We start from the raw sequence: 15,389 nt of genomic DNA, 5'->3' as shown, positions 1-15,389 counted from the left end.
CACATACTTGGGGTGACCCTAAACCTCTGCCTGCCAGAAGCTGGAGTGGAAGGCGGGCAGATCACTTCATAATTGCTCTGTTCTGTATGCTCCCCCAGAAACTTTGTTATGGGCCACTGTCAGAACCAGGATACTGGGCAAGGTGGATCATGGTGTGACCAAGTATGGCAGCTCTTATGTCCAATTTTCAAAAGTGATTTTAAGTACTTTGAAAACGTTGCCCTTAGAACTTTACCCATTTCAGGCACAGCCAGGCATTGAGGGCACTATGCAGAGATGAGCTACCTCAGTTGGACCTCTGGGGGGCATTGTGCCTTGTACAAGCATTATACCACCTGTTGCTCCTGCCGACCAGTGGAAAGGAGGGTGGGGTTATGATTCCACCTCCTCTGGAGAAGCTTGAGCTGGCAGCTGTGCTAACCTCATGGCATTTTGTTACTCAGGGGAGTGCAAGGACTGTAGTAAAGGTCAACCTGGGCACAGGAAGTTTGGGGAAGGCTCCTAACACAACTGTCCCTACTCCAGCCATATAGAGCAAGGTAAAATCTGGGTTGTCTTGTATCGGTTGCTTGGTTAGACCATGCTATCATAAAGTTGCAAAATAATTTCTTTAATTCCTAGTTTTCAGATGCTTCAAATTTTCCAATAAAAACCCTACTTGGGCTGAAAGTTTCCAAGCTTAATCTCTGCCTGGAAGGTTTTTGGATTTTTTTTGGTTAAAATCTGGGCAAACTCCCCCAGGCCCAGAGGACAAATAAACATTTTTCCTGTTTTGAAAGCTTACTGCTGGACTTTCACACAGAAATCCCCAAACAGCTGAACGCTGAGACTTAAAATGCAAACGCTGTGGTTTTGTGAAGGAATTATGGCCATGACTATATTAAACCACAAACTTAGAGAACTCTGGATACTTAAAATTAATAAGAGTCAGGAAATATAAAAATCAAGGGCCCAAATTTTAGGCTGCCACCAAAAAGCACCCCGCGCAGCTCAGGAGCAGGGACTGCAAAGATTGGATTTGTGCCCTTGCTTCTAGGCTAGCTGTGCACTAAGTCATTTGTGTAAACCAGAGCAGGTGAAAGCTGCTCTAAATTGTGCTCTTTAGGGATCTTGTATAGCTTTTTTTATGCTTAACCCCAAGGGTCTCGAATAGCAGCGAAGGATCAAGAGGAACGCCTTGGTCATGCCCTTGATACTGGTATAGCCGAGGTGGATTCTAGGCTACTGGAGGCTTGACTGTGCTGCTGGGCTGATCCGCCCACAATCAGCAATAGCAGCTTGAGGGTCACGTTGCATCAGCACTACACCACAAAGCAGCTGCACCACCATGCTGGATCCAGACCAAGGATCTTACAGCAACATGCACGTATGCTGTATATTTTGTGACCTCTTTAATATAAACAGAAATATATTAAGTTACTGGTAACCATTTAGCAAGAAAGGTAGGAAGGGAAGATGCTGCATGTATGCAATGTGAGTTAATGTTGCTATTGGAGCCTTAACTTTAACACTTCATGACTTGAAAAATTTTAACTCTCATATTAACATTGTATTAACACCATGGTGGGTCCACCCACATGAAGCCACTTGGAGGAATGGGGCCTTAATGGGAGCAAAACTGGCCCATTAAACTGTACTCGGGGATCATTTTATCCACTAGTGAAATGAAGCTGCTTCTGGGGTGAAAAATTCCAGCTGTTTAACAGCACACACAAATGCTGCACAACTGTGAAGGATAAAGAATGCCGCTATCGTATTGAAACTGCAGGGAGAAATGAAAGTAGGTAGAATGAGCTTCTGAAGTTGGAATTTGGTGACAAAACTAGAACTAATGTCCCTGTTCCTACAAAAAGTTCCAAAAGTGCTCAAGAAAAATGACACCTCCAGCAACACAGTGCCCACGAGCACTGTGCTGGAGAATTGGTTCAGCAGTTTCTCAAAGGGGTGAACACTACCTAGTGAATAATCACCCACAATACTTCTTGCAGCATGTAGGTAAGTGGTTTTGGGGAAATGTCCCACCCAAATACTGACTCAACCCTTCTTAAACTTGTAAAATCTGATAGGATCATGGCTGCATGCCATTCCACATGGGCAACTATATTAGTTCCTAGGTTCTGTTCTGCTTCTGTTATATTTTCAGAGGCCAGAAAATAAAATCTATTTGATCTGCTCCTGATTATACTGCTGACAACTGAAGTTAAGTCTTTCTGGAAACTTGAGGTGGGATTTCCAAGGAAGAGCCTTTTAAAGAGTAACAGGTGTGACTGTTTTTTTTTTTTGTTTTGTTCGGTTTTTTTTTGTTTTTTTGTTTTTTTTTGAGGTGAACTGAACATTATAATGGAATGCCTTGGTGGTTCTCACAGGGAAGTTCAGGGGGAAGGAAGGCTAGTATGTATCAGGGTTCTCAGATCTTTCTGATCTGGTGCTTAGACTTATGATTTGGGGTGACTGGAATATATACTAACCTCTAGAGACTTTTTTTATGTCAATAACATATTCAGGCTTTCTGGGAACACTGTGATTTGATGAATGTATAACACACAGCCATTTTTAAAAAAAAAAGCACTCCTTTAAACAGCAATCTCCAGGTTCAGTACTTGATTTAGCAAGTATAATTTACTCATTTTAGTGCAAGGCACTAGAGAATATTTTGGATTTCTCAGTTAAATATTTTCCCATTTCCCCCTTGTGAAATTTAAGCACCAGATATCACTTTATATTTTCTATTCATCAGACTGTATTCAGCTAATGTACTGCAATCTCTTGCAGTTTTGATGTCACCAATATAGGTTTAGTGTAGTCATTAGCTGACAATCAGGAAAGGGAAACACACAGTGGAGTTAAGACCTGCTTTGCATTTTAACTCAACAGTAAAAGCACTAGAAGCTATCAAAAGAAAACAAGATGGCAATGTAATCTATTTCGATAGCTACTCCTTTAAATATGCAGTTATATTACCTCTCTAATCCATATAAAATAGCATAATTGCTTGAGATGTGATATCTTATTTAAGTTATGTACTGCAGGGTTAACTCTGACTGCACAAAATTGTTTCAGGTCCTAGAGTTCTTTTTGATAATGAACAACAGCATTGCCAACCAGTTTACCATTCTGTTGGTTAACCACAATTTACCTTCTTTCCTCTCATCAGCTGACAATATTTCTCCTCTTCCAACATATACAAACATTGACTAAACCTACTCCCAAACAGAGATAATTCTGTGCTAAAGCAAGTCAGGGTCTGTCTATATAGTATGCCATCCTCTTTTTCTTGCCGTTTGGTTTCTTTAAACTATTATGATCTTAGCAAAACATCTCCTCTATCTTGCTTGCTAAATATTTTATGCTTCTATAACTTTAGTTTCCTGAAATAGTTTAAATGGTTTGATCTCTCTGATTTTTGGGTGCTTCACATACCACATGCACATTTGTAAATGCATGCATCTTCCCACCCCTGATGCAGAAGAACCCAAGAGCGATCCACTGGAACATTTACATCATCATTATTCTGGCCCAATCGTTTGCAATCTACGTGCCTATTTAAAAGGCCCTAATCCTGAATGAGATTCATGTGGGCAGATCCCTATGCCTGCACACAGCCCTCTTGATTTCCATATAGGAGCAGGGCATCTACTGATACTACTCTCATTACTACATTGAGGTCCATGTGGGGAAAATGAGAAATATTTAAGTTAATCTGTATTTAGGACCACACTTTTTCAGATGTTATCGGTCACCTTTTAAATACACTCAGAAAAATTGAAAAGAGAAATTAAGATTAATAGTTAATATATCTCGCAGTAGTCTTTTATACTTAAAGCAGAATTTTACATCGAACTTTTTTGGTCTCCAAATAAGAAGTCTCCACAAAAGCTGCAAGCTGATCGATTGGTTTTTTTTTTTTTTTTAAGGGGGAAAAAATGCACACCCTAAGAATGTTACTGAAAAGGACAGAATCCTCATTAGAATATCATTGCAAAGCAATCTCAATGGGAATTGTATATGCATTGTTGTACTCTAAAAATGTACTCCGGAAGTATTTCTAAAAGCCTGCTGTCTATAGCTTAAATACTGCTGTATTTTAGAGGGCTATGCTAAAGTGCCCCTCTAGTCCATATTCTAGATATGTCTTGTCTACACTAACGGTGTTAAAGTATTTTTGAAAATGGCTTATACCATATACATACCAGTGCATTTATTGGTGTGTGAGGTACTCTGGGCATGCCTGCAAGCATTAGTTTTGGATATGCAATCGATATGTACATGTATCTGTACATGCATCTTTAGTTCAACTAAACACCCTGCTTCATAATCAGATGTGCAGCCACCAAATGCTGGATGCTTTTTCATTGGAAACTGGCCTGAGACCACTAAATAGATTATTTTCAGAGGCCAACAAGCAGCTATCTGATTGTTCATAGTTGTTTAGAACGAGATGCCACCACCCTTCTTCATGCTGAATAATGTCTATATTTGAATATATTCCTGTTAATCATACAAATAAAAGGGATTATTCGCAGAGTAAGGTGCTGCTCAGTGTGAGTAAGAGTGGCAGAATCTACTCTTGTGTGAACAACTTCGGATCCCTACCGACCTGGGTTTGGTTCTAGCCAGTGACCTAAATGTGAAAAGGGTTATATCAGACCATAAATCCTTCATCAGGCATCTTTAAAAATGATAGTGAATAAAATTTATCCTATTGTTTTTTTAATATTTCTGAAGAAATTTAACAAATTAATCCACTAAATTCACCTTCCTATATTTAGTAAAATACCTCACAATCATGTTTGTTGTAGGGTGACTAGATGTCCAGTTTTTTTTATAGGGACCATCCTGATTTTTAGGTCTTTTTCTTATATAGGCTCCTATTACCTCCCCCCCCCCCCAACCCCCTGTCCCAATTTTTCACATTTGCTATCTGATCACCCTAGTTTGCTGTGAGCTCCAAACTAGAAGAGAAACAGAAGTTTAAGTGATAAACTGGTTCTTTATCATACTTATCAGATGTTGCAATTAAATACAAGTGAAGATTGTACAACATTTTAAAAATGAATTAACCAGAGGGCTCTACAAGAGAAAAAGTGATACACTAGATATAAACAATGCTCCTGAAATGACGCAGTTGAACACCAAACATGGAGGAGACTTTCAGAAGGGGCTGATGTTTGTTTCAAGTTCTTTGGAAACTCTCCCATTGTCCCCCGTCCTTTGACCTAGATCTAAGACATCTTTTCTGTTACTCTAATCCTCAGCCACACCAGGGGATGAACTATTGTAACCTAGAGCAGCGTAAGGGCTGCTCTGAAGTCCATGGATTAGAACAGTACCCTGGGAGCTATTTCATGAGACACTGGAACACACTGTAATCCTGCTCTTTCCTTTCATGCCCCTGTTATGCTTGGTATGGAGGGACACAGGTGATGTAGAAACAGATGTAGCAGCCTTATGTCACCTGGTCCCTTTACATCTGGGGAATCCCAGCTGCCCTGAGATGACAGCTGTCCCTCTGCTTTGCACTGCTGGATCAGCGTGAAATGGATGGGTCCAGGATCTGGTCCCACATCGTGTGTGTGCGCGCGTGCACACACACACACATTTGTGGATGGATGTGGGAAACCATCTCCTTTCACCATTTTTACTGAGAGACTATGGGCAAAGGGCTAAAGAAAGACATTTAGGGTATGTCTACAGTAAGAAATTATTTTGAAATTATTCTATTTGAATTTTCAGAAGCTATTTTATATATTCGGTCTTGTGTCCACACTAAAGCGCATGAATTTGGTGGATTGCGGCCACAGTACCAAGGCTAGCATCGAATGTGAGAGCGGTGCACTGTGGGTAGCTATCCCACAGTCCCCAGTGCCCATAGGAATTCTGGGTTAAGCTCCCAGCGTATGATGGGGCAAAAACATTCTTGCGGGTGTTTCTGGGTGTGTGTCGTCGGAAAGCTACGGCAGACAATCGTTTCACGCCTTTTTGGCGTGCAGACGCCATACTGCTTTCAGCAGATAGTAGCAGGAGAGCAGCAGTGCACTATGAATCCACCTCTCCAACTCAACTCTGCTCAGCCATCGTGAACTGAGCAGCACAGCTTCCACCGCCAACTCTGCTCTCCCGCTATTGCCACGCTTCCGAGCTTCTCCATGTTGTCTGTCCTGGGCTCTCACCTCCGTGAAAGCCACAGAAGACAACAATTTTCAGCCTTTGTTCAGCTACCGTGAAACAAACAGCACAGCTTCCGCTGCCACTCCACTCTTCTACATTTTGCGCCCTTTTTTCAGGATTACCCATGCAGGCACCATAGCCATGGAGCCCGATCAGATCTCCACTGCAGTTTTGACCATTGTAAATACCTCACGCATTATCCAGCAGTATGTGCAGTACCTGCAAAACCGGGCAAGGAAGGGACGACAGTGCAATTACTATACTGATGACATGGACACAGACGGCATGGCATGTGGCAATTGGAGATCATGGTACTGTTGGGCCAGGTTCAGGCCGTGGAACACCGATTCTGGGCCCGGGAAACAAGCACAGACTGGTGGGGCCACATAGTGTTGCAGGTATGGGATGATTCCCAGTGGCTGAGAAACTTCTGTATGCATAGGGCCACTTTCATGAAACTTTGTGACTTGCTGTCCCCTGCGCTGAAGCGCAAAGACGCCAAAATGAGAGCAGCCCTCACAGTTGAGAAGTGAGTGGCCATAGCCCTGTGGAAGCTTGCAACGCCTGACAGCTACCAGTCAGTCGGGAATCAGTTTGGAGTGGGGAAATCTACTGCGGGGGCTGCTGTGCTGCAAGTAGCCAATGCAATCATTGACCAGCTGGTATCAAGGGTAGGGTAGTGACTTTTGGAAATGTGCAGACCATTGTGGATGGCTTTAATGCACTGGGCTTCCCTAACTGTGGTGGGGCTATAGATGGAACACATATCCCTATCTTGGCCCCGGAACACCAGGGCGGCCAGTACATAAACCGCAAGGGGTACTTTTCCATGGTGCTGCAAGCACTGATGGATCACAAGGGACGTTTCACCGACATCAACGTGGGATGGCTGGGAAAGGTGCATGATGCTTGCATCTTCAGGAACTCTGGTCTGTTTGAACAGCTGCAGGAAGGAACTTACTTCCCAGACCAGAAAATTACTGTTAGGGATGTTGAAATGCCTATAGTTATCCTCAGGGACCCAGCCTACCCCTTAATGCCATGGCTCATGAAGCCGTACACAGGCACCCTGGACAGTAGTAAGGAGCAGTTCAACTAATAGGCTGAGCAAGTGCAGAATGGTGGTAGAATGTGCGTTTGGATGTTTGAAAGCGTGCTGGCGCAGTTTACTGACTTGGTTAGATCTAAGCACAACGACTATTCCAATTGTAATTGCTGCTTGTTGTGTGCTCCACAATATCTGTGAGAGTAAGGGGGCGGCCAGTTTCGCATAGCCAGACAACAGGGCAATTAGAGTGCAGCACGGTGCACTGCACATCAGAGAAGCTTTGAAAGCCAGCTTCATGACTGGCCAGGGTACAGTGTGAGAGTTGTGTGTGTTTTTCTCTTAAAGTTACCCGCCGTGTGTGTGTGAAAGGAAATAAAGTCACAATTGTTTAAAAACTGTTCTTTATTATTTGTTGCACAAAACATTGAGAGAAATCAGAAGCTAGATGGGGGAGGGGGGTATTGGGTTAGGGGGATGGAGGAGGGAAGGACAAGTCTAGAAACCAAATCAAAATTTAGGCTATGCCAGATTTCTGCTGCTTGTTCAATCCTCTGGGGTTGACTGTGTGGGTCCCCATAGCGTCCCTCCCCCCCCCCACATGTTCTTGGGTGTCTGGGTGAGGAGGCTATCGAACTTGGGGAGGAGGGAGGGCAGTTATGCAGAGGCTGCAGCAGCAGTCTGTGGTCTTGCTGCCTTTCCTGCATTAGATCCACCATACAGCAGAGCAAGTCAGTTTGCTCCCCCATGAGCTTGACCATAGCATCCTGCCCGCTCTCATCGTGCGCGCCCCTCCTCTCTTTGTATTCATGTAATGCTTTACGCAACTCAACAATTGTTTGCCTCCATGCATTCAGCTGGGCCCTAGCAGTAGGGGAGAACTGCATGAGCTCGGCAAACATGTCATCCCGAGTTCATTTTTTCTTCTAAGCTGGACCAGCCTCTGGGATGGAGTAGATGGGGGCCGCATTGAAACATTTGCACCTGTTGCAGAAGGAGAAAAAGGGAGGGTAGTATTTTAAAAGATACATTTTAGAGAATAAAGGGGACACTGTTTCTCATTGAAACAGGCAATTCATAGTACATAGCACATGTTCTTTCTGTACAAGGTCTCATTTTGCCTCTTATACTGAAGTGCCTGCCACTTTGGTGTGAGTACGCCATCACATGTGGCCAGGCAACAGAATTCAGCTTGCAGGCAGCCTGCGGACTCTCTGGGATGATCGTTACACACACCCACAGCAGGGCTATGATGAGACTCTGAGCAGGGATGAGCCCTTTAAACTAAACGTGAACAGCCCAGCACAGCTAGGTTTCCCCCCACTGCATGGCTCCCATCAAGCTCTCACTCACCAGAAGTGCCTTCTCCAGAGTCATCATCCGGGAGCATGCTTTGGGAGTAGGGGGAGGCTATTGGCTCCAGCATTAAGAATAGTTCCTGGCTGGGGGGGAAAACAGATTCCCCACTTGCCGCCTGTGCGCTGTCGTCATCGTCCTCCTCCTCCTCCTTCTCCTTCTCTTCGTCCTCCAAAAACTCATCCTCCTCGCTCCATGCTACTCCCCCCTTGCAGGTGTCCATGGACAGTGGTGGGGTAGTGGTGTCATCACCCCCCCACCCCCATAATTGCATGCAGCTCACGGTAGAAGCAGCATGTATGGGGCTGTAACCCAGAGCGCCCGTTCACCTCCCTGGCTTTTTGGTACGCTTGCCTGAGCTCCTTTATTTTTGTACGACACTATTCTGTGTCCCTGGAGTAGCCTTTTTCTGTCATGGCCCTGGAGACTTTAGCGTACGTATTTGCGTTCCTTTATTTGGAACGTAGTTCTGCCATAACAGATTCGTCTCCCCAACATGCAATGAGATCCAGTACCTCCTGTTTGGACCATGCTGGAGCTCGTCTGTGAATCCAGGACTGCGTGGTCACCTGTGATGGTGGACTGTGCTGATGGGCGCCTGTGCTGTTGGTGACCAAACAGGAAATTCAAAAGTTCCCGAGGCTTTTACTGCCTACCTGGCTAGCGCATCGGAGTTCAGAGTGTTGTCCAGAGTGGTCACAAGGGAGCACTCCGGGATAGCTCCTGGAGGCCAATATTGTCGAATTGTGTCCACAGTACCTGTAACCCGGAACTGCGATCGCGATTTTTAGCACTACTCCACTTGCCGAGGTGGAGTACAGAAATCTGAGTAAAGAACCCTTTAAATCAAAAAAACTGGTTTTGTCGTGTGGATGGAACCAGTTTTATTTCGAGGTAACTCGGCTAATTCTGAAATAACCGAGTACTGTAGACCAGGCCTTAGAGTCAGGTGTATTAAAATATTCCTCAGCAGTGAGTAAAAGGGAAATGATGGCTACTTGGCGAGGGTAGTTCTGACAGTGACGAGAGCACTAGCCAGATGAGTGACTGATGTTCAAAGAGGAGGAGGAAGGGAATCCAAGTTGAACTGACTAATATGACAAGGCATCAACCCCCTGCATCCTTTGAAAGAAAAAATCGACAGGAAGTGAAATGTCAAAACCATAAAAACACACTTCAGTGGGCACTCCTAAAAATGCTACAAAAGTCTTTCTAACCAGATAAATCTGTCGTCACTTAAAGATGCTGTCAAGGACTAAGACTCAGATGTCATTACTAGATCACGTCCTTTCCCCCACCTATTCTTAAAATGCTTCACTCCAAGGTGCTCAAGAGTGCTAATGGGACAGAGCTTTTGACTCCTTTGACCTGATATAAATTCAACCCTAATCAGTAGCAGCGAAAAGTTGTTGCTCTTTTATGAAAGGTATTATTGTCTGCCCAGTTCCCAGGGAGAGTTCTCAATGTTACAAAAACATCATCATATGTAGCAGTCTTAGCACTATGGCCAAGATTGAATAGGCATGATGGAAACTGATCCTCAAAGGTGTCTGTGCATGTTGGAGCCAAAGCATCTGGGCAGGGCAGAGGGGCAAGTTTGGACTTCTACTGCCTGAGGTTCTACCCTGTCCTGTGGCTCAACTGGGGATGTCAGTTTTCAGTGGTATCAATCTGACATTTTTCAAGCAATAAATTAACTTACAAAGTTTTTTCAAAGCTACACCCCTCCCCCACTTGTAGAGAGATTTCTGTGGACTTTCCTTCCTAATCTTATATCCAGCTAGCAAATGTAAGGGACAACCTGACTAGTCACTGAAACCCTCTTAAACCATCTCTTACTCTCCATTATAGCCCCCCAGAAAGCAAGCCAAACTGAAGCAGTCACCCAGTAATCTAACCTGCAAATCACAGGTGTTAAAATGCATCTGCTTCATGACGACAAATCTATACCATGCTCTGACTCTTCAAAACAGGACTGACGCACGAACTCATCTGTTTTTTGTTTTGCTTTTTATAGTCCGTGCCCCTTTGTGAGTACCCTGCAGGAAAGCCAGCCTGAAAGCACAGTGTTTATTGCACAGTACACAGACAAAATAAATAGTAATTGGGATGGTTTTCAGCACAAAGCTCTGGTCTAGCATGCTACTGCGTTCATCGGCTTCAGTGCACGTACTCCAGATTTTGCAACAAAACCTATTGGATGCTTCCCAACTACAACTCACTCCAATTAACCAAAGAGCACTACAACATATACATGACTGCCCTTTCTCTTTTGTGATCAGTTGCAGGTCTCCTTGCGGCACTAGTCTTCCCAGAAAATGTCCAGCAAGGATAGGGTTATAATAGGGTCCACTGAATTTCTCTCCAATATTTTTAATAGATTTTTCTCTAGTAAACTCTGCTCTCTCCTACTATGTTAACAGTACTTACAGGATGCATGCCAGCAAAAGGGAAGTCTTTTAGCATTACTGTGGAACTAAAGGAAAACAATATTGCCAACTATAAGTGTTTAAAAAATCATAAGTCAGGACCACAAAACCCATGAGATTGACTTAAATCTTGATGATTTAAAAATAAAACAGGAGTTCTTTTTAATTGCCTTCTGGTTTGTGAACACACATAGTGTATTCATGTGACATTTTCAAGCTTTTCTCCACAACCATGAGGCCTAGCAACTTAGCTTTCATTTAAAAGAAATAATGAGATTCTCATATTCACATGACTCCAGGAGCCAGGGCTATAAAAGAACACCAGAGGCTGTGGGACTTGGAACAGTGGGAAGAATTTAAGTGACAATCCAAATACATTTGTGTTTTTTAAACCATCTGTATTTTCAAAAGTTTCATACTCAGTCTGGGATTCACATATTAAAACCCCTGTATTTGAAAATGCTCACCAGGCTGTACTTAAAATCCCTAAAAATGAAAAACCAGGGCATAAGCAGAATGGTAGACAAGAACTACAGCTGAGATTTATAGCTAAAGCTATTATCAAGACTGTAATGAAGTGTCCCAATACTCACAAATTCTCCTTCTTCAGTTGGATATTCTTCATGTAGGCTGACATTTTCAAAAGCACTTAGGAGAACATGTTCCACTGAGAGTCACTCCTACATCACTTAGGCCCCAAAGGGTATGGCTACTCTGCAATAAAACACCTATGGCTGACCTGTGTCATCTGACTCCAGCTGAGGGGCTATAAAATTGTAGTTTAGATGCTTGGGCTTGGGCTCCAGTCTGAGCCCGGACATCTACAGTGCAGTTTCATAGCCCGAATCAGCTGGGACCAGTCGCACATGGTTTTACTGCAGTGTAGACATACCTGATGTCACTTAGGGCCAGGCTTTTAAAGGCGCGTATAAAATGCAAATAGGCGTCTGGGATTTTTGAAAGTTCTGAGGCACGTATTGCCCATTGAATTAAATAGGAATTTGGTGTCTAGGCTCTCTTGAGCATCCCACCTATGGGTGCCAATGGTCTGATTTTTTCAGTCAATGATAATTGTGGGTGCTCAGCACCACTGAACATGTTGCCACAAGTTTCTATGGTCATTGAGATACAGGTGTTTAAAGCATAATAATTGCAGGGATATGGCAATGTCTATTGGAAGAGCTGGCAGCAGATAACAGGAGCTGTTGCTGTAATAGAGGTAATGCAGGAATCTAACTAAACCAGGTTAGCCATCATTCTATCTTCTGCTTTCCAGACATAATGCATGGCAGAAGTTGCTGACGATGACAACCTCCACTGGGGGAACAGGCAATCACAGTGCACAGCAGCTGCAGCCTCATTTATAGATGTGTGGGGCAGAGAATATGTCTGGGACTGGGACAGTGCCAAAAAGGGCCTTGCTGGGCAGACAGGACAAGCAGACACTCCACTAAGTCGATTTCTTTCCAGACAACTTCCCACTTGTGTAGTTACCACAGAATCCTGTTGGGGAATGAAAGCTGCAGTCTCTGTTGGGGATGTCTACTCTGCTATCGGGAGATGTGATTGCAGAATGTGTAGATACACCTGTCAAGGTTCCTTCCCCACTCTGATCTCTAGGGTACAGATGTGGGGACCTGCATGAAAAACCCTTATTTTTACCAGCTTAGGTTAAAACTTCCCCAAGGTACAAACTATTTTACCTTTTGTCCCTGGACTTTTTTGCTGCCACCACCAAGCGTCTAACAGATATAACAGGGAAAGAGCCCGCTTGGAAACATCTTATGCCCCCAAGGCCTACACCCCCTTTCCTGGGGAAGGCTAGATAAAAATCCTAACCAATTTGCATAGGTGAACACAGACCCAAACCCTTGGATCTTAAGAACAATGAAAAAGCAATCAGGTTCTTAAAAGAAGAATTTTAATTAAAGAAAAAGTAAAAATCACCTCTGTAAAATCAGGATGGTAAATACCTTACAGGGTAATCAGATTCAAAACATAGAGAATCCCTCTAGGCTAAACCTTAAGTTACAAAAAGACACAAAAACAGGAATATACATTCCATTCAGCACAACTTATTTTATCAGCCATTTAAACAAAACAGAATCTAACGCATATCTAACTAGATTGCTTACTGACTTTTTACAGGAATTCTGACCTGCATTCCTGCTCTGGTCCTGACAAAAAACACATAGACAGAGAGAACCCTTTGTTTCCCCCTGCTCCAGCTTTGTCTCCTCATTGGTCATTTTGGTCAGGTGCCAGCGAGGTAGTCTTAGCTTCTTAACCCTTTACAGGTGAAAGGGTTTTTCCTCTGGCCAGGACAGATTTAAAGGTGTTTACCCTTCCTTTTATATTTATGACAACACCCAAGCTAGCTTTGATGGAGCTAGCTTGCTAAAAATAGCACTGTCATCACAGTGGCTATCTCAGTCAAAGTTGGCTGGGGATGCCTATATGTGCAGTCTGACTGCAGCATAGACATACCCTTATTGGAAAACCCATAAAGGGCAGAAATGTTTCCCATGCCTGTCCTTCATAGGAAAAAGATTTTCTGAAGCACTGATATTTTAATGGGAAAAAATCAAGTGAGATTTATTATTTGAACAGACAATTTAATTGTACCTGTGTTTTTAATGTTTTGGTACATTGCCTTACATATGATTACTCTAGAAATTGGCTCACATTTCACTTAGACATGACCTGAAGAAACTCTACAGTATATAAAGAACTGGCTCATAATAAGAGCCATTAACTGCTCTACACCTGTAATAACCATAGTTGCACTTACAAAGGCAAATTCAGACTTGGTATAAGTGGGTGCGTCTCCGTTGGTTTCAATGATTAATGATTTTTAATACCCTGTGCTTTTTATGACCACTTGTGGATGTGCATTTAGGCCTTGATCCTGCACCATTGAGGGCTGTGGGAACTTCGCCGTTAACCTCACTGGCCACAGGATCAGACCCATAGTGCTTTGGCATCCTGAATTCAGACTTTGATTTATTTGTAGTCAACTTTCATAGGGACTCAACCTTCATGTTTTTTTCATGCAACCTATTTAGTGTTTGTTTATACAGTATTGGAACACTGGTTGAAACTGCATTTCAAATTCAGACCTAGTGGAAATAGGTGTGTCTCCTTTGACTTCACTGGAGTTGTATTCACTTAAACCAGGTCTGAATATATCCCCTAGTGAACAATCACTATTTAAAGGTCCAGCTGAAGTATGCAAAAGAGGAAAAGGATCTTGGTACAAAAGTGATAAAACACTACACCATCCAAAATATTCTGTTTGTAAATCAAGTCCAGGATTTTTATAGATCTCTGCACACTAACAAGGGACTGCACTCAAGCAGGTTTCCATTCTTTAGAAGAACAGAATGAAAATGGTATTTTTTTTTAAAAATGTTCATGCTTATTAAGATATGAAGATATACCTTTTCCAGTGGGATCTTTTTGAATTAAGCTTGCAAGTTTGGACATATTTCCCAAAGGCTCAATTGGCATGGTTCATGTTCCAGAATATCCAAATTAATGAACACTTTTAAAGGTTGGTTGACTTGATTTACTTAACTTTTGCCCTGAAGTGGCAGTGCCTCCACATGTTGAATCATTTTAGAAGTGCAAAATCTGTGAGTGACTGGAAGTTTAAAAAGGGACCGCCTTGCTACGTACGCTTTCAATTATTTTCTAGTGGTGAGATCAAGCAAGCAGAAATTGAATATGTGGTGTAATGTGTGTCTTGTTCACATGGTTTTGTATTCTACCTCCACCACAGCTGGGTGTGTATTTTGAAGGCACACTTGTTTGGATTCAGGGAGGGAAGGAAGGCAAAGGAGGAATTTGGCCCAGTTATCAAGTTACACAGATAGGCCAAGATTTTGTCTGGCTATTATGTACTCATGCAGTGTGAAGAGAGAAAGGACTGAGCAGATTTGCAGTGCCTGTGCTAAGGAGATTATTACTGAGATGTTTTCCCCAGGAGCAACTTGCCTTGAAAGAGCACTGGGAGATTAAACAGCAGCCAGGGTGCCCAGTTCTTCAGCACATTCATACTCACTCGCCAGCCATGCAGGGTAGGAGTGATATGCTGCACCCCTTAAATGGGAGTGGCAGACTTAACTCCACCCACCAGAACCATGGAGTTGCTATGAGTAACAGCACAAATTTAATTAGTTTTTTTCAAACTACCACAATGACTCCATTGGCCATGCTATTTTGTTACCCTGTTACCTAGCAGCAGCATTGGAAGTAACTCCTTATCAAAATTATGGGCTAGATCAGGGGTGGGCAAAATACAGCTCATGGGCTGGATCCGGCCTGTCTAACATTTCTGTCCAGCCCGCCAGGCTCTTTGGCTGCCCCCTTGCGATCTCCGGGCTGCTAAA

General features: G+C 43.2%; 1 protein-coding gene and 1 long non-coding RNA gene across 3 annotated transcripts in view; one reads left to right on the top strand and one right to left on the bottom strand.

Annotated features, from left to right (window-relative positions):
- Nucleotides 1-4,256, top strand: part of LOC122464093 — a 28,365-nt gene extending 24,109 nt beyond the window's left edge. The window contains exon 3 of the long non-coding RNA XR_006287967.1: nt 1,142-4,256. This is a non-coding gene — a long non-coding RNA (uncharacterized LOC122464093). The remainder of the gene's footprint in view (nt 1-1,141) is intronic.
- GRIK1 (glutamate ionotropic receptor kainate type subunit 1) overlaps nt 1-15,389 on the bottom strand; it is a 237,972-nt gene that overhangs the window by 128,235 nt on the left and 94,348 nt on the right. The gene's annotated exons all lie outside the window — the stretch shown is intronic.

Source organism: Chelonia mydas, chromosome 1 (assembly GCF_015237465.2).
Source record: "Chelonia mydas isolate rCheMyd1 chromosome 1, rCheMyd1.pri.v2, whole genome shotgun sequence".
Taxonomy (NCBI): Eukaryota; Metazoa; Chordata; order Testudines; family Cheloniidae; genus Chelonia; species Chelonia mydas.
This window is presented reverse-complemented; position numbering and strand designations above follow the sequence as displayed.